Source organism: Canis lupus, chromosome 14 (assembly GCF_003254725.2).
Source record: "Canis lupus dingo isolate Sandy chromosome 14, ASM325472v2, whole genome shotgun sequence".
Taxonomy (NCBI): Eukaryota; Metazoa; Chordata; class Mammalia; order Carnivora; family Canidae; genus Canis; species Canis lupus.
In genome coordinates, this window is record NC_064256.1 from 4,185,370 (window position 1) to 4,205,169 (window position 19,800).

The 19,800-nt window shown below is 37.8% G+C and overlaps 1 protein-coding gene across 3 annotated transcripts in view; it reads left to right on the forward strand.

Moving 5' to 3' along the window:
• CHCHD3 (coiled-coil-helix-coiled-coil-helix domain containing 3) overlaps positions 1-19,800 on the forward strand; it is a 277,972-nt gene that overhangs the window by 228,874 nt on the left and 29,298 nt on the right. The window contains exon 8 of one of the 3 annotated variants that reach the window (XR_003145765.3): positions 7,905-8,021. The exons of the other annotated variants lie outside the window; for them this stretch is intronic. The gene's annotated coding sequence lies outside the window, so the exon portion shown is untranslated. The remainder of the gene's footprint in view (positions 1-7,904; positions 8,022-19,800) is intronic. 3 annotated transcript variants of the gene reach the window in all.

Genomic DNA, 19,800 nt, shown 5'->3' on the forward strand with positions numbered 1-19,800 from the left:
GCAGAGGGAGAGAGAGAAACAGGCTCCCCACTGAGCAGGGAGCCCAATGTGGGGCTCTATCCCAGGACCCTGGGATCATGACCCAAGCTGAAGGCAGGCGCTTAACTGACTGAGCCACCCAGGCGCCCCAAATGAAAAGCATTTTAAGGACAATTGATATTTCTTTTCCACGCTGTCTTAAATAACAAAGTGGCCCATTTCTACCTTCCATAAAGGAGAAAGTATGCATGTGGGAAGTGACATAGGTCTGTTGAAAATATTTTTGGAATCCTTTCGTTAGAGGTGTAACATTTCAACTTGGCTTCAGTTTCTTTGGAAGATAAAGCACTTGTAAAGGAGTATGATTCTATGAGATCGTACATGAACACTAGTAATACTCCTTTGTGTGCCCGACTTTAGAAGGGTTTTCACTTTTATCCTTGAACGAAGTTGTTGAAGCCCAACTTATAAATTTAGGCTCATGGAAGAAGCCTGGGTTATCCTTACAACGTATTAAGAGATTAGTTACCCTGTGGAAAAAGTTTGGGTGATTTTAGAGTATCTGTGGAATGCTATGCAAAACTCTTAGAGATAAAATGGATTTTGTAAGTATTAGCATACATTCAAAGTTTTCTTCAGTGTAAAACCCTTTAACTTTAAAATGTTTTTGGTTTTATTAGGTTTTCACTTTGACTGATGTAGGGGTGTAAAAGTTTTCCCTTTGTCTAGGTTCTTTGGCTGGTCGAATAATTAAATTGATATAAAACCAATTAACAGAAGAAAACAACTCAAAGTATAGTAATGTGTATACACAAGAGACCTGGAGAAAGTGAATAACTCTTCAAAATGGTCAAAACCATCTCTTTAAATACCATCTTCAGCTAATGACAAAAGATGTTGGAAACATAGAATCAATTATGGGAGCTCAGTAAACATGGGTCAGGTTGTTATGCAGATTCAAGTTATTGTCTTCACCATTAATAAGAGTTTCTAGAGGTTGAGTCATTCCCTCCTCTTCCTGATACAGCAAGGGAGACACTTGTACAAATGGAGGTTTCCTTTATATGCATGTCACTATCCCTTGTATGTGTCAGGGTCTCTTTACAAAGACCACTTCTGTTTGGTTTGCAGAGTTTCTCATGTTGTTGCCAGTTTCTTAAAAATAATCCTTATGCCAGAAAGACGTGTTTTGGGGTGGCAAATTCTATTCCTGTATACCGGCAGTGTGTTTTGTTTCTCTTTTGGGTGGATAATTTTAATAGCTATCCTGCAAACGAATTAGTGAAGCTGAGAATGACATGCCAGTGGTATCAGCAGGTGTTTCTCATGTTCTCTGTAATTACACGTGGGATCATGGATAGTTTTAAGCAACAGTGTTTAAAGATCCTGCTTAATTGGCTGTAAAATAATTAAATAAGGTTTTGGCTGGCAAATTTATAATTCTGTTAGATGCGTAAGCAGTGCGCCTGAATGTCAATGTGACTTCAATTTGGAAATATTAGATTAATAGAACTAATTGTACTGCAGGTACAAAGTTTACTCTGATTAATAGTCTTAAAACTTTTCTAGAAGTTTAGCCAAGTAAATTTATGTTACTTACCTTTTACTTTTAATTAAACCTTTCTTCAAAAGTTTGAGCTGTTCAATTTTGCGCTGTTTCTCTTTCTGGTTTCTCCAGTGGAGCTCTGGCAATTTTTTGGTGACTCTAGCTGCCTTATTGAATAACTGGCCTTATCAAAAGGATTAAAATTATATATTGTTGTATATGCATTTGTAGCTGCAACTGACAGGTACCCTGCACATCGTCTCTAACACTTATTGATGTCTGCTTATAACCTACTTTAGTGCTGCGTGAATGGCTCTGATAGACCAAATGTACATGATAAATGTTTTATCTCTGATTCTCATTGATCAATTTCTAAATGATCAAATGGTTTATCTCAGTAAGACACTAATTCACATTGATCAAATTCTAAATGACCAAGTTGACTTGGTTTCTGCTGAACACAAATTATATTAAAACAACATTACTTGAACATGCTGTCTTTTCTAATGCAGGAGTTATGTTACCAGCAGTTACATTATAACTGGAGTTATTGTATTATAAAGATGTCTCCTTCATAATGAAAAGTTTACACAAGAAGAAAAGAATGCGATATTGCAGGAAGAACAGGGCTTTGAGCAAGGATTTGGGCTTTTACTAACTAATTAAATTCTGCATTTGTATTGGGCCCTCCTTCCCCTTTTTTTAATTTGAAAGGCTGTGAGCAGGAAGTATAGCAGCTGCACTGGTGACATTTTATTCCCTAAGGTCCTTGGAGCCAAGTAACATCTTGATTATTCAGTGAGAGATTTAGTAACCAAAGAGGCAAAATTCTAGTTAAAGTAAATATACCTGTACCCTTTGTGTATAAACTTGGTTTCAATAGCCTACTTAGAAGTTTAGGGTTATTTGTTGTGGGGTTTTTGTTTTGTTTTGTTTTGATTTTAAATCAGCTCACCTGTGTCAACTGGCATAGTATTTCAAACCCTCTAGAGTTTGTCATGTGTTGCCAGTGGAGGATCTCAGTTCTGAAATTGAGAAATAATGTTTATGAGCTGAAGAATATACGTTGTAAAGGAAGCTGATGGCAAATACACATTTGGCTGAAACAGTCTTGGTTATTTAGAACAACCAATTCCTCAGGCAGGTTATTTATTACATCTTTGGCTTGTCTCTTCCATCTGTAATATGTAAATTATAACTGCCACTCTCTTTAGGGCATCCAAGCTGAGAAAGTCTAAAATTTAAAAAAGAAAGAAAAGAAAGTTGTCATTGTGCCTCATCTAAAAATGGTTGTAAGTAGCTGTTTTATGCATTCTAAGACATTGGCTGCCATCTTAAGTATGTCCTGGTTGGTGTGGCAGCCCTTTGGTACTTCATCAGGGGATGTGTACAGGGTAGTCTGACACCTCTCTATCCCCCAAATCCCCACCCACCTCCAACCACAGATTAGTTCCAAGTAAAGTGAGATCTGCTTTGGAATGCACCAATACTTGACAACATTTCTATGATAGGCATTTAAAATTGGTTAGATTTGCCAAAGAGACCTGAGGTGATTAATGCTTTGTTCCAATTCCTTAAAATCAGAGCCCTGCTAATCAGATCTCAGTTACTTAGTTTCTTTTTATTACTTGGTTTGGATCTCTATATTTAGTCTGTGCAGGGTCTTCTGAGAAAACAGAAGCAAATGGCAAGAAACATTAACACTACTTGGGAGTTAGCTTTTATCTGCACTCTCTTCTCTGCTTCTTAAACTGTTCCTCACGGTATTCCTCTCAGTTCAGAGATGTCTGCAGAAAGGGGCAGGGCAGGGTGGCAACGTTAATTGGAACACAGGGCCCCAAAGGGCAGGTGCAGGGGTATAAATCACAGGATGGTCTGTTTCACAAAAAAAAAAAAAAGAACACCAACTGCGGCTCACATGAACATCTGCAGTTGGTCACAAGATCAAGAGAGGAAGAAGTTGCTTCAGCAACTTAGGTCAACATGAGTATGTAAAGGAACCTGGAGTGGTGACACAAGCTTCCAAAGATCCAGTCCAGTTAGCCACATCCTGTCCATCCTTTTTTTTTTTTTTTTTTTTTTTTCTTTCATCCTGTCCATCCTATCCATGCCCCAAACTCTTCCCTGTCCCAGCTGTGGTAGTCAGGGTTGGTTTGTGTTGCTTTGGACATCTTCTTCACTTTATTTAACCTATTTCTGTGTTACATGTAAATTATCCTAACCAATATTGCTGTAGCTGTTAGGTTTGTGGCCATAAGCTCCTGAATTCATGGTTTGTTCCACATGAGATAACAAATTGTTCTGTTTTCCCCTACAAGAACATTAGCATTGAACTTTTTTCCTTAATCAATACAATCCATTAAGCATCTAGCATACCCTACATGGTTATATGAAATATTAATTGCACAGTGTTAGATAAATGGAGATCCTGCCAGAATTATAGCTTGTTTCTTTCCTTGTATCATAGTATTTAAAATGAAAACATTTGGAATTCTAGAGTGCATGGTATTTTGGAATTTGTTTACTGATCCTTGCTTATTTGAGTAATTAACCGTACAGCTCATTGTTCCCCAAAGCTATTTCTAACTGGGACTAGGAAGGGTTTCTTTCTTGCTCATTTGGACTAGAGTTCCTTTACATTTTAAAGGATCCAGTAGAAAATAATTTTTGATTTTCCTTTGATGTTTTCAAAGATAAGAAAAAGTTATTTTGCTTTTTGAGTGCCGCTCCGCTGCAGGTAGAAAGGAGAGAACCTTGTAGGAGGGTCAATCAGAGTTAATTATTGTCTGACTGACCTGCCACATTTTAAAATGTCCAGGAAGAGTTCTAGGATGTAGATTTTTAATTTTTTCCTTTTGTCAAAGTTACAGAGTTAACCGTCTTAAAAATTGTGCCATCATTATCTACACATAAAAATGATAGCTGTCAGGATGGTCTCTGGGAAGTTGTATAAGTTCGTCCATATTGTGAGATCCAGTTATGTGTTATCACTCCACAATGTGGCAAACCTACTCCAAATACTATCAGGCCTCCTTGCCTCCAACCAGATAATTATAGATGTCTGTGGTCACCCACCCTGCGTGGGATAAAACCATGGTAGTAAAATTGAAACCAGAACTTCTAGGGTAATTGTACTTAAACATATATTTCCATAGCTCATTGGAAATTATAATTTATAATGAGATATCTCATGGTTTCAATCTATCAAGGGTTCCCATTGCTGACCCTCTTCAATTTTTTTAAGATATAGGCAAACAAACTAAAAAGTTGATAAATTGATCCTTACCATAATTTAAAATTTCTATTCATCTAAAAACACCATTAAGAAAATGTTTTTAAATGGGCAAAAGATTTGAACAGACACTTCAAAGGAAGCTATAAGGATGGCCATTAGCACATGAAAGTGCTAATAACATCATTAGTTACTAGGAAAATGTGAATTTAAAATGTTGGAATGCTGAAAACCAAAAGGACCGAGGGTACTAATTGTTTGAAAGGATGTGGATAAACGGGAATTTTCCTCCTTTGCTAATAGAGTTATAAAATGGCAGCCACTTTAGAAAAAGTCTGGCAAATTTCTTTTAAGTTTAAACATACGTTTGCTCTATGCCTCAGCAATTCTAGTCCTAGGTATTTCTCCAAGAGGAAAGAAAATATACATCCACAAAAAAATTTGTACACATATGTTCGTGTCAGGCTTATTCGTAGTTGTCAAAAACCGGAAACAACCCAAATGGCCTAGAGAATGGATAAACAACTTGTGGTATATTCATACAGTGGAATAGAATACTATTCAGCAGTTTAAGAAAAAAGCAAACTATTGATACATGTAGTAACATGGATGAATCAGAGAAACCTATTAAGCAAAAAAAAAGCCAAGCACATACTATATGCTTCCATTTGTTTGATTTCATGTAAATGCAATTCAACAGTAGGAAAAGTTAGTCTGTAATGACAGAAATCAGAATAGTTGATGGGGAGAGAGGGGCAATTTGATTGGAAAGGGATACAAACTTTCTAAGGCGCTGGGAGTATTGCTTTCTGGATAATAGTTATACAGACATATGCAATTTTTACTACAATATGTACACTTAAGATTGGTGCTTTTTTTAAAAAATATTGATTATACTTAAAATACCCTAAATTTATTGTGAATTAATTTTAATTAGGAAAAAATGCTCAAAATATTAGGAGTTGCCCAACTTCTAACTGTAATTTGCCTGAGGTAAAAATAAGCGTTTCTTCAATTTAATCAGTCTTAAGAAACTTATGATTATTAATTGTATTCCTAATCATATTTTTCATCATTCAATATGTTTCAATGCTATAGAAATATAGGAGTAAATCTTGCTTTTATTTATTTTCTTAAGAATTAGTCTTTTTCTGTCCTCATTAAGTTACATTTGCCAATCATATACTCTCTTCCTCATTAGCTGAGAGTCTTACAGATAGACCTAGCTACATTTTGAAAGTTATTTTTGATAAAGGGATTTTGAAGGCAATATTTAACATTTATACAGTAACACTGGTACTTTTTGATATAATAATCTTAGGCAGCCGTTTGTTCATACTGTGTATTACGTCCTGGCAAAATGCTTCAGAACTTGTAAAAGCTTGCATCTTGGCCCTTCCCTACATGTTGAAATGAAAGCACACATGTTCCCATGTTCAAGTGTCGCCAAGCATCCCCAACTTGCTCACATGGCTGCCTTAAGCTGTTTCCTCTGCTTCTCATTCAGTAGCCAGCAGTTAAATTGCCGTGTTCCTTTTGTGAGCATGTATGTCTAAATGCTAGTAATTAACTATGTCCCTTGAAAATTGATAGATATGCTCATTAAGGGGAGTTCTTGCTCTTGGCTCCTCTCAGAAGTCACCTCTGCCACCGTTTTGGGGATGAAGCTGGCAAGAAACGCTGTGTAGTGATACATCTGGCTTTGTACTCTTTGCAAGGACACAAACCTCCTCTTTCAGTATGTTAAATATGCTTCTTTGTAGGGATCTTAAGTACAAAGAAGTCAGCTGTTTGCCAATTACAGTAGTAACACAAGAAAGACTAAGGCTGCTGGCTGTTGTGTGGTGGGTTTTTTTGTTTTTTGTTTTTTCTTTTTTTGTGCTGCCATTTGCACTTTGTTTTGTTCTCTGGTGCTGCTGAGATGACATGCATATCTGTTTGTGAGACATACCCACCTAGTGGAGACTCTGAAGTCCACCAGCCTGCCACTGGTAGAGATCTCAGCAAAGCTGACTGTGTGAGAGGCCCATTCTGCGTGGCTTATGATGGGGATTTTGAAGGTAGCATACACCTGTTTCTGCCTTCAGGATGAAAAATGAATTGCCAATTACTGTAGACATGTTCAGACATGACACTTCATATGGTAGAAGCTTGCTTAGCCAGCATTATGCTGGGCCCCCAACTATGAACCATAAGTTCTGAAAAAGGGGTGTGTTGGCAAGGAGCAGAAGAGAGAAGGGCCTCCATCCTTAATCCATTAACTACTTTTTGTGCTTGTGCAGGCTGTAGGCAGGAGGTCAGTGCCTCTCACCTTTGTTTCCCCAAGCAGAGCCCTTGAACAAGATAAAGCGATCAAAGCCCGGTGCCAGCACATCCTCACTGTCTCATTACTTTGCTAGCTGCATGCCCAGGTGCTGCTGTTTTCCGCATCAGGCTTCACTGATACACATTCATAACACCTCCATCACAGCTCATTGGGCACTGCTCATAATTAACCGGTTCTTTTCATGATCATGTTCTCTCCAATACAAAAGACGCTAGTATAAAGAAGAAAATAACACTGCTGGATATACACTGAGTCTTTCAGACATCTGGGTAGTTGACAAGCAGCAGGAAGCAAATGTGTAGTCAGTACTTAAATAATTCATAGTTTTGGTTTGGGGAGGTGAGTGTTGTTGGTTTGTTTGGCACATTTTTAAAGTCTTTGAATCTGAGATACTGGATTTTTGCCAACAGACCAATTTCATTGGCGCCCTTGTCTTGGACTTCCTTTCAGTTTGCAGATTATGACACACTGTCCTCATTTATTTGGATTTTTTCCCCCAGTGCAGAGTTTAGTGACCTCTATTTATTTTGAGAGATTATTAATATGACAGTCTTGCTTTAGAGAATTCTAATCATCGTTAAAATCAACAAAGGGTCTTCCCTACCCATCAAGGGTCTTCGATGCTCCATGCCCTGTGGGAGCTGGAAATACAGAAATAAAAGTTTGAGTCCCTGCCCTCAGAGATCTTATACTTGTTGAGCTCATTAGCTGTGCTATAGAGGTGTCAAAACCTCATACAGAGGGTATAACTGTAACATTTGCTCAAGAAAAACTGTTGAGTATCTCCTATCTGATAAATTCTATGTGATTTTTATAAACAGGGTGTATAGAAATGAAGAGGACACCATCCCTGCCTGACTTCAGAACACTTGCAGAATATAATGGGGGAGGCAGATTAATACAAAAGTGACTCAAGTGTGGCAATTGCTAATATAAAGGTAAAACAAAATGCTGTAGGAATAAGGAAGGGAATCTGGATTACAGGAAGAGGTGACTGACATAGGGTGGGTCTTTTCACTTTGAAATTCTCATAAGGTAAGAAGAGGGAGAATAAGAATAGCTTTCCATTAAGAGAGAATCAGATGCTGGAAGTGGTTGGGATGAATATGGAGGGCATTGTGATGGAATAGCGGGCCAGAAAAGAAGATTAGGGTCAGACTTTATGTGCCATGTTGTGAAAGGAAGAGTTATTAACACTTGAGAGTGAGGATGTGAGGATTTGGCCAAAAATTTCTATCCACTTGAAAATATTTTTTTCCTATCCTCTGTCTCTGTTTCGCATGATTCTCACCATGGAATTATGCCTCTTCAGTTGGTCATTGTTTCTAGACATCTTCTGCTGAATATACAACCGTGATGTTTGGTGCCTATGTATGTGTGTGTTTATTATAATCACAGCTTATTATACCCTATGAGTTACTATTATTTTAACATTAATATCCATTCAAAAATAAGCACATGTTAACTCATCATAGTATTACCTCTCAGCAGGGCTTTGAGAGATTGGGACAGGAAAGAGCAGTTGTGATTGAAAGGGTAGGGAAGAGAGAATTCAAGAAAGGTTTGGTTCATGGGATCCTGTGTAGGGAAATCCTAGGGCATTTTTGCAGAAAAAGAATCTTTTCAGATAAAGGGACACCAAAAGCTAGTATGCTGGTTCCTCATTTTAGCACTGTCCCTAGAGACCATGTCGTGCACGGGATCATCTTTTAACTGAGACGGTATAATGGTGAACTTTTAAAGATATTCCTAGCCATGATCTCTTTGAATGACATCCTTAAAAATGACATTCTAAAAAAAGGCATCCTAAAAAAAATTCATTATGATACTAAATTCTGCATGTTGTTGCAAAGAATGTGTTAAAAGCAAATTTTATATGGTTTATTAAGATATGGGCTATCTGGGTGCATGACTTTTGGTTTATGCCTAACTATGATTACATGCACCCAAGATGTATAAAACTAGTTCCTATATTGCTAGTTCACGTAATAAGATCCTAGTATTATTATTGAATGAATATTTAAGAACCTTTTTTCCTTCCCATTACATTTTGTGATCAACTTTTGCCTTTGATATCCTTCCTAGAGGCTTAGTGTAGTGAAAAGAACATGAAATTAATAAATGCTATTGGATTTTTAAAAATTATCAAGGTTGTACTTTCTTTTTTTTTTCTTTTCTTTTCTTTTCCTTTCTTTTTTCTTTTTCTTTCTTTCTTTTCTTTCTTTCCTTTTCTTTCTTTCTTTCTTTCTTTCTTTCTTTCTTTCTTTCTCTCTCTCTCTCTCTCTCTCTGTCTCTCTCCTCTTTCTCTTTCTCTCTTTCTCTTCCTTCGTTCCTTCCTTCCTTCCCTCCCTTCCTTCCTCCCTCCCTTCCTCCCTCCCTCCTTCCTTCCTTCCTTCCTTTGGTAACAAGGCCAATAATGTGGAATTGCAATTTGAGAGTCATCCTTCCACATTAATAAAAAATAGATTGTTTTAGTCTTAAAAAAATTATGCTATATATATTCTCTTTAACATCCATTCCTCCTTTGTCAACACTTATAATTCCAACTCATCCTTCTAAAGCTGCATATTATTCCGTGGCATAGATCTATCAGAATTCATGGAGCCCATCCCCTATTGCCAGGCACTTAGGTTGTGTTTCAAATTATTTGGGTTTTTTGACAAGTAAAAACAAAAAACAACTGTTTGCTGCAGTGAAACAAATTTGTATATAAATCTTTAGGAAGTGGTACTTTTGTTCCCATAACATGGGTAGAGTTTGAATCATGACCAGTCCTTCTAATCATGTGGCATTGTGCTGCCCTTTGCTGATGTAGGAAATATTTATGGGATAATAACTCATTGGGTTGTTATAAGGGGTGATGAACAATATAGGTAAATTTCTGGGCATAAAGTAGGCATTCACCCCAATACAGGATCAATTTCTGCACAGATCTAGTGGGGTTAGAATTGGTAGAGCCTAGGTTACATAACTTTAGAGGTTTTATTACAGTGTGAATCTAAATCTGACCTCCCAAGTGTCTCTCTCCTTGAAGAAAAGGAAAACTCATTTTGTGAAAATTTTCAGCTTTTTTGACTTGTGTAATTTAAAAATATTACATTTTGGCACAACCTTTAGAGTTTTTGCTGCTGGTTTGTAATTCCCTAGAGGTGAATTGAAAAGATTAGTGGTAGAACTTTTTCCATTAACTCTGGGAAAAACTACGGAGCAAAAAATTGTCCTTTGGCAGAAATGTCAATCCATACCTCTTCTGAAGCATTTGGAAACTGAAGCACTGAGAAGCTGATTTAATAGGAGAATTGAAAACCAAAACGTATACACATCTTCACCTTTCCTAACTGATGACAAGACAAATGAAAAATATACTCTCAGAACTTGGTGATGGAGAGAAAATAGGATCATTGCTCCAGAGAGTGCATTAAGGCTAGATCTGTAAAAGATCTGAGTGCTAGGCTTTTGGCCATGTTCTTCAGAAAGTCGATCTGTCCTTGTTAATGATACATCTATTTGTACTTCGTACCATAAAATCCCCCTTTTGTATAATGGAGTCTCTAGGAAGTAGTTTTAAGAAAAAGAGAATGTTTAATAATGCTACAGATTTTGCTACAGCAACTACCAAGAAAATATGCTCATTTTCTCTTGTTTGTGGTTCTTGGTCTCCCGGGGTTCTGTGCGCCCCCTCCCCACCCCTAGGACTTCTCTTAATTATTCCTTCCATTCCATAATGTCAATGTAGCTATAATGAAATGGTGAATATCCACATCAGCAGAAATTTTACTGGCTCTCATCTTTATAGATATCCTTCACATAATGCAGTAGGGTTGTTCTATCAAGTTATCTCTCCCCCATGCTTGTATTTCTACATCTGTGAAAGGTGATAATCACAGAGATGCTGTAGATGAATTAAATGAAGGCTATTCTTGTTTTTGGCACACCTCAGGCTGTTAATATTTAGCTAATTAGTATAGTCCTCAATAGTTCAAGTTTCTGTTGAGTGAATTTCATGTGTTTTTAAATTGATGTCCATCATATAATTCAATATATATATCTCTTGGTGGTAATCCTTGGACATATAAACCTGCATTTGAGAATATACCATGCCTTTTAAAATATGTGTTTAAAGACATGTTTTCTGTCAAATCATTAACCAACAGTTAGTGACACTACTCAAAATAATAATCATATTTTAATATGCCAGGATGTACATAATTTAGTTAGAAATGCATATGAGAAGTTGTGCTTGGATAAGTGCTATTGCTTATAATATAGTTTTCATCTAATAACTTGTCTTACCTTTAGGTTATTCATATTAATTTGAGATTGCACACACTTATAAGTTGGTTATCTATAACGAATGAACAAAATTCTTCCTAAAGTTTCTTCTGAAGTCACTTGCTTGGCATTTGGACTGTAATTTTTTCCAGAAATAAAAAAGACACCTGTGGTTAAGTGTCTAGGTGAGTCCACAAAAGCCTGTTTAACCCCTGTATATTTGTAGTTAAGAATGAAAGACTGGAAGCTGGAGTATGTGGAAAGGAAAAGAAGCTAAAAGGAAAATTAAAAACAATAGTGCATTTGCTTGTGCGTGTGTATTTAACTACGTTTGGGATTTTAAAAGCTAATCTAACTTATAACCTTGCTTCTGTGAAAAAAGTGTAGATCCATGTAGAGGGTGAAACAGGAATATAGAAACCTGGAGAGAATAGCATGCGTGTCCTCTCTCTTTCTCCTGTCCCTTTGGTAGCTTTCAAACTTTTTTTTAGGTGAGGGTAGGGCAGTAAGTGGGATCCTGTTTTAAAATAAAATCGTGGGTGGAATCATAATACTTACAAATAGTAATATGCTCTTTTTAAAGATATAAATGTAATTTTAAGCTTATTCACAGTCTTTGCTAATTATCAGGAAAACAAAGAGACTTATTTTCATGAACACAACATTTGAAAGTAGGAGCAAAGGGCAATGGCTCTGCAGCCTTAGATCAGCCTCAGCAGCCATATATTATATATTACATAATATATAATAACTTACAATATTAAAGCACAATATAAACATAACCTTTGACACAACCTCACCCTCATCTCTTGCGGTAGTCTTTCATGGACTTCGGAGTTATTCATTAAAGAGAGAACATGTCTTAACACCTTTGTGCTTCTGCAGGTTTGCTCTCACAGCACACCTTCACCATCTCCTGCTGGTAAACTCCGTTCGTTGTCAAGACTTGTCTTATATGTTAGTGTCTCTGAAGGCTCCCTTGAAGATTCCCTTTCCCCCCTACCTCCCCAAAAGACCACAATTAATTGCTCCCTCTGTGTTGTATCACTCAAGCCCGTTATGGTCCAGTTTGAGTCGTCGTTGCCTGGGCCCCTGGCTCCCTTTCTAAAATAGGAACTGGGTTCCTTAGGGGCATGAGCTGTGTCTTAGCCACCTTTATAGCATACTGCTCTTAACAGGTGTTCAGTTAGTATCAATATTGTTATTTACTAAATTGATTTAAACTCTTATAAAGAGTTTTAAAAGCTTTTCAGCTTCTATTCTTCAGGATATTTTTACTTGAGAAGGGACCTTGAATTTACATTAAAAGAAACCCTTGTGTAAAAAGCTAAGTAAGAATTTTAGACTCTGGGGGTTTGAAGGGTCTATTACCAAGGTTGTGTAATCTAATTTCAGTATGTGAATCTCCTTCCCAGTTGAAATGAAACCTTCTTGAGGGCAGGAACTGTGTTTTATTCTGTTTAAAGGTCCCCAGCACCTAGCACAGGTATTGCATATAGTGAGTACATGCTGAAAAAAGTTCCTTTAGCAAATTAGGGGACTCTGGCTATGTGACATCTGTCTAGCTTTAATGGTTTGCTTTATCTAGTGGTTGGTATTCTTTATTACAGGCTATTAATACAGAGCTGATTTTTGTTAGACACTAGCTAATTGCCAGAGTTTATCGCCAATATATGCCAGAGAGAAAGCAAGCATTTCTCTTGACAGTATCAATAGGGTAGTTAAGATTATAGCAAGATTCAAAATACAGTGGAGTATTATTTATTAGTTTAAGATTTGTCATTAGTTGGAAATTCCTTCAGTTCAGATTTCCAAATCAGTCTGAATTTTTGTTAAAGAAGATATTCAAGAACTTCCTGACCTTTACTATTTTTGAGGACTGTTTTTTGGCTCTGTGAATGTAGATAGATTTATATATTTTCCCATTACTACAGTGTGTCTCATTAACATTTTCTAGTTGAACTTGGAAACATGACATCTTCAAGTCAGGTAGCTCTCTACCAAGAAAGCCAATTAAATACTTCATAAGAAGTTATCTTATGAAAGTCAACTTGCTTTCCCCATAAGATCTCTATTGTCTGCCATACAAGTCTGTATTAAACTTGATTATAGGCATTTTCTGATCAAGGTGCTGATGGAACAAAGGCATAGAGAAGAGAATTCCTATATACTTTAAGAGAAGAATAGGAGCCATTTCTTTTTCTGGCTCAATTAAAACTATACTGATTGTTAAGTCCTACTGACCCTCGTGGATTGCTGCTTTGCACGAATTACTTGCAGCCCCACTGTAATGTGGAGCAGTCTCGCCACATCATGGACACGTTTACTAGGATAGATAACAGCTAAGGTTCAGTGTTAACTTTTATTGTCAGGCAGGCTGTATAAGAAACTATCTGGCATCAAAACAGTATGGTACTGGCATAAAAACAGACAAATAGACCAGTGGAATAGAATCAGTAGCCCAGAAATAAACCACATCATATACGGTCAACTAATATTTGACAAGAGAGCCAAGAATACTCAGTGAAGAAAAGACAGTCTCTTTAATAAATGGTGCTGGGATAATGGGATAGTCTCATATAGAAGAATGAAACTAGACCCATATCTTAAGCCACTCAGAAAAATTAACTGTAATTGATTAAAGACTTAAATGTAATACCTGCATTCATGAAAATCCTAGAAGAAAACATAGGAATAAATCTCTTTGACAAAGGTTTTGGTAATGATTTTTTTAGATTATACCTAAAGAATAAGCAACAAAATAAAAAGCAAGTGGACTTCCATCAAACTGAAAAGCTTCTGCATGGCAAAAGAAACCATCAACAAAGTGAAAAGATAGTCTATGGAATGCAAAAAAGTATTTGCAAAACATGTATCTAATAAGAGGCTAATATCCAAAATACATTAAAGAACTCATAACCTCAGTAGCAAAAAAACAACCCAATTAAAAAATTAGCAAAGGACCTCAAAAGACATTTCTCCAAGGAAAGTAGACAAGGCTCAGCATCATCAGGGACGTGCAAATTGAAACCACAATGAAATACCACCTCATGCCTGTTAGAGTGGCCATCACCAAAAAGACAAGAGATTACAAATGCTGGTGAGGATATGGAGGAAAGAGAACCCTTGTGCACTCTGGGTGGGATTGTAAAATGGTGCAGCCACTGTGGAGAACAGCGTGGAGGTTCCTTGAAGAATTAAGAATAGAAAACCATATGATCCAGCAATTCCATTTCTGGGGATATTTCAAAGGAAACAACATGGAAGCAGTCTTAAGTGTCCATTGGTGGACAAATGTAGAAAGTTATAATATGTGTGTATGTATATAAGTATACATAATTCATCCATTAAAAAGAGGAAATCGTACCATTTATGGCAACTCAGATGGACCCTGAAGGAAATATGCTAAGTGAAGTAAGTTAGAGAAAGACAAATATTGATTTCACATATTTGTGGGATCTGAAAAAAAATAAACAACTTTATAGGGAAAGAGATAAGACCTGTGGCTACCAGGAATAGGGGAAGGAGAAACTAGAGCAAAGTAGACAAAGGTACAAACCTCTAGTTGCAAGATAAATAAGTACAACATGATAACAACAGCTGACACTGCTGTGTGATGCACAGTTCAAGTTGTTAAGAGGGTAGATCCTAAGCGTCCTCATCACAAGGAGAAAATATTTTGCCCCTTCTTTACTTCTTTCCTTTTATTGTATCTATGTGAGAAGGTGGATGTTATCCGAAGCCCCCGTGGTCATCACTTCACAACATACGTAAATCAAACTGTCACTCTGTACGCCTTAAACTTACACAGCGATGTACGTCAGTTATTTCTCCATAAAACCAGGGGAATAAAAGAAACTGGTTTGGCTTTTGCTTTGTTTTATGAAAAAGGTTCCCGCATAAAGAAGATATCACATAAAACACACTGTGGCAGCAGTGTTATTAGATGCAGTTGTAAGTATAGCAAGTAATGACTAATTAGGCTTATTATCTTCTTGCCACATTCTGTACTTCTGATGGGGGGGGGGGGGCCCTCTTAGCAATACAGTATCTTCTTTGCTTTCACTTGGGATTAGCATGTTTCTCCAAAGGTTTCCTCTTAACAGTGGCGAGCAGTGTGATGCTGGTCGTCTAAGAGGGGATCATTAAGTAGTCGACTTGATGGTTCAGTTATCCCACAGTGACAGCATCGAGTAATTACCTATTGGTTTTGCCTCAGGGCGCACGTGCGTGCAGCCTCTCCCACACAAACTCCATAGATGGAAGGACTCTGAAATTCTGGCTCCTGAATATCGGCAATAGCTCCAAGTAGTAGCAGGTGGCTCTTCTGGAAAATGGCACCTATAGCTTCTTGCTCAATAGGACTTTTGTCCCCAAGGAGAATAGTCATTACTCTGCCTTGGTTTTTTAGTTTCAATGCACTTTGGTATGGCGGAGTGTCTTTTATGCTGCAAAAACTTTCCTTTCCTTTGAAATCTTTGTTTGGTCTTTCAAGTTCCAGTTGCGTCTTAATATGCACGACAGGCAGCTGTGTTTTCCTTTAAGCAAATATAATTGTGGGGGAAAGCGTCTCTGTTTATCCCATGGACAAATACATTATGGGTAATGCCAAAAAAAAAAAAAAAAGCTTGGGACCCCAGAAAAAAATACGTAAATCTTTTCAATTCTCTCTGAAGCAGATAAGCGCTGCCCTTTATATGGCTGCCTCCTGCACTAGCATTTTCTTTAGAGCCAGCAGCTGTGGGGGACCAGGGACAAACATGCACAGGAGAGATGGCCACCTTTCCTTCACTTCCCACGTACAGACAGAGATGCACTGTGTCTCTTCTGGATTCTGTCCATTTTCCAGGCAGTCATATTTCTAGTCATTAGAATCTACTTCCACTTGAGAAATTATTTTTGAGGCCTTTGTGTGCCATTTATTGAATGAACTTCAGGCAACATTTTGCTGTTTTCTGCTCTTCTGTTGACTTGTTTGTCCAGAGAGAGCCTTCCTTGTGAGTGTGTAAGATGATCCTCCTTTAAGCTATGGAATGAGAAAATATAGGCAGAAGCATATATGTGTTATCGTTGGGAGCAGAATGTGAGCCTGGCCCAGCAGGTTGCATCTAATAGCTTCTTGTTGCCTGGAAGGCTTCCCATTCCTGGAATGGCCCGGAGCTATCAGGCAGGCCCCTGTCATAAAGCAGCAAGCACAGCAGCAGCTGGGGGAGAATTACATTTGGCCCACAATGGCAGGCAGGAAGACCGTGCCCAGGAAGTCCCACTCTCTGAGGCGGAGGGAGCCAAATTATGAAGGTTGGATGGAGATGGTGTCATTAAAGGCTTTCTGGAGAGAGAGAGCAATTGTATTGGAAGCCAAATGATTGGTATGTTAACATATGGGGTAGGTACTCCTCAAATGCTCATACAGGTGATTTAGTGACTGTCATGAAACTTTCTTTAAAATGCGTACTTTTTAAAAAAAAAAAAAAGTGTAAATGCTGAATCTGAACCTCCTATCAGCTTTGAAAACAAGCATAGTTAAGCTCCAGCTTGAACACTGATAGGAGTCTACTACTCCTCTCCAGGAAGGAAAGAAATAGACTGGGCCCAGATGGTTTTTCCTGGTTTTGCTCCTGTTTTAGAGGGATGTGGAATGAGTCAGAAAGGGGTGGTACCTGGTCTCTTGCTTACTTTCAGAAGCCTTGGATTTTATATAGCAAAGGGCTAATTGGAAGAAAGCTAGGCCTCTTGTGAATTCCAACATCACGGAATACTCAACCTTAACTACAGGATCTAGGAAAGTGCAAAACCAAGAGGGTTGCACCCCGTGCTAAAGCTAGAATGCTGAGGCAAACTTAGAGCAAGGGAACACAAAAAAATTTGGTTTCAGGAACCAACCCCAGCTGACTGGTAGTGACCTCCTTGCAGCATGTTGTTGAGAAGGGTTCTGAGGCTATATAACAAGGCTCAGCCTGGAGTGTCATGATTGAGTAGTGATGTCCAGCATTGGCATGAGCAATGAGAGAGTTGGCATATTTCCTTTATATTTGCTGCCCCTGCTTTAGAAGCATATATAAAAACCTCTGTTGACGCCCTGATTGACAGTGCCTAAACTAGAAATAAAAAGGTGGAGGGGAGGGCAGCCCGGGTGGCTCAGTGGTTTAGCACCACCTTCAGCCCAGGGCCTGATCCTGGAAACCCGAGATCAAGTCCCATGTCAGGCTCCCTGCATGGAGCCTGCTCCTCCCTCTACCTGTGTCTCTGCTTCTCTCTCTTCTCTCTCTCTCTCTCTCTCTCTCTCTCTCTCTCTCTCTCTCTCTCGGTCTCTCATGAATAAATAAAATCTTTAAAATAAAAAGATTTTTTTTTTAAAAAAAAAAAAAGGAAGGTGGAGGGGAAGGAGCAAGAAAGCCTGCAATTTTAATATCTTTTCTCAAAAAAAAATTTTTTTTCCTCTGTTCTGTTTTCACCTTTTCTCCTACCAGCAGGTTTGTGAAATGAAATACCACAAAACAGGTCTCTTTATTTTGTTACCTCTTGTCCTGACGTGGCTCCTCGTAGGAGAGCCCATTTCTCTTGCCTCATTTTAGCTACCTGAGCACCAGTGAAACTGTGACTGGCATTTGCAGGGACCTAAGAAATAAGTAGGATAGAAACAACTGTTGGTAAAATGTCCTTAATGTTCAGTCCTATCTGCCATTTTCTTTGTAGTGAATAGGAGAATATATTAACATTCCACTTAGATTAGCATTTGTAATACATGCAAAGATATTAACCTTCAGTGCATTTCTGAAATAGTGTCTCCTGAGCAGAATCCTTAGTTTTCTAGTAGGGAAATAAGACTTGAATCAAATGACCTCTTTCCTAAATACTGAAAGAAGTAAAGCTCCTATCTCTTAAATGATTCTTCCTTCAGTCTGAATATTGGCACTTATTGCTGATATCGAAGATCTCAAAGTGGTAAAAAATTTACAGTATTTGGTAGAAACAAATATTATACTTGATTTATCATTGTTTTCAGGGGCTCCTTTGTGGCCAGTCAGTTAAGCGTCTGACTCTCAATCTCAGCTCAGGGCTTGCTTGATCTCTGGGTCATGAATTCGAGGCCCACGTTGGGTTTCACACTGGGTATAGAGTGTACTTTAAAAAAATTTTACTTTTCGTAAAAGCCTCAGTGCTTTATTTCTCTAATTGTGATAAATTATCTAATTTATTCAACTTGGATGACCACACCAGCTATTCAGACCTGAAACTGAAATTATAAGCCTGAACAGTACTTAAGATCTTCCTCTTTTAGGACTCTTCAGTCCTAATTCCAGCTGGAGTTGCTGGCCAGGTAATCAGGCAGTTTTTGACAGTTTACACTGATCAAATTAGGCAGATAAGTCTAAAATTTCTACTTCTTAACATGCTATATAGCCATAGCCATTATATACTTCTTACCATGATGTGAAATTATATATATATAAACTCTAAATTGGCAAAACTCTAAATTTTATAAGCTTTCTACATCATAAATTAGTCATGTGCAACTAATTTCTGAGCAGTAATCAATCCACAGATATGTATTATGTTTTTTAGTTTAGTTTTGTTTTTGTATAGAGATCTGGATATCTCATTTATCCTTCACAAGAGCTACTCATTTAGTCATAGGGAAGACCATTTCTAATTTCTAATCTGGGTTTTCTTTGCAATCCAATATTAGAATCCTTCTGGCCATCCTTTCCCCCCGTCCCAGTGTGTGGATTGTGCTCCAACAACGTTAGAGTCAATGCTGTCAACTGCCCATCGATTTCAAACCATTTGAAAATGAAATCATAGTTCGTAGTCTCATGTTTCTCCCTGCTCTTGAGTGTCCTTTGGTGGTAAAAGTTTTTGAGGGTGCGGTGGGAGAACAGATCTCACAGCATGAATAAACTGAAAAGTTATCCAACATTTTTAATTAACACTGGCACTTCTAGGCTTCCTGCTGAGGACTGCCAGCTTGACTTTACAAAATGACATTTATGACACTAAAGATACAGAAGCTCCCTGGAAGAGGCTGAAAACCAGTTTCTGGCCTGTTTGAATACTGGTTTAATGGTAATAGAACTTTAGCTGTGTGGTGTTGATTATTCTTGAAATGCCCAACTTGTTTTAGGCAAGCTTTTGCTACTATTAAAGCAAATTAAAGCAGTTTGCCACCAATTCTGTGGAGTTCCCCTCACTGCCTCATCACAGGTAGCAGCCCTGCCACCAGCAGTGGGCAAATCTGTGCCAAGTGTAATTACTTCAAATACAATTCCAGTTATTCAAAGGGAGGACTGTTGCTCCCTGTGAGAACGTAGTTGAGAAAAGAAAAGATACATAGATTTATGTTAATTATATACCCCATGCTGGAGGTTTGATTTTAACATGAGTGCAGCCTTTTAATCCCTTTATCAAAATACATGCAGGAACCCTATTTTGCCACCACCTGAA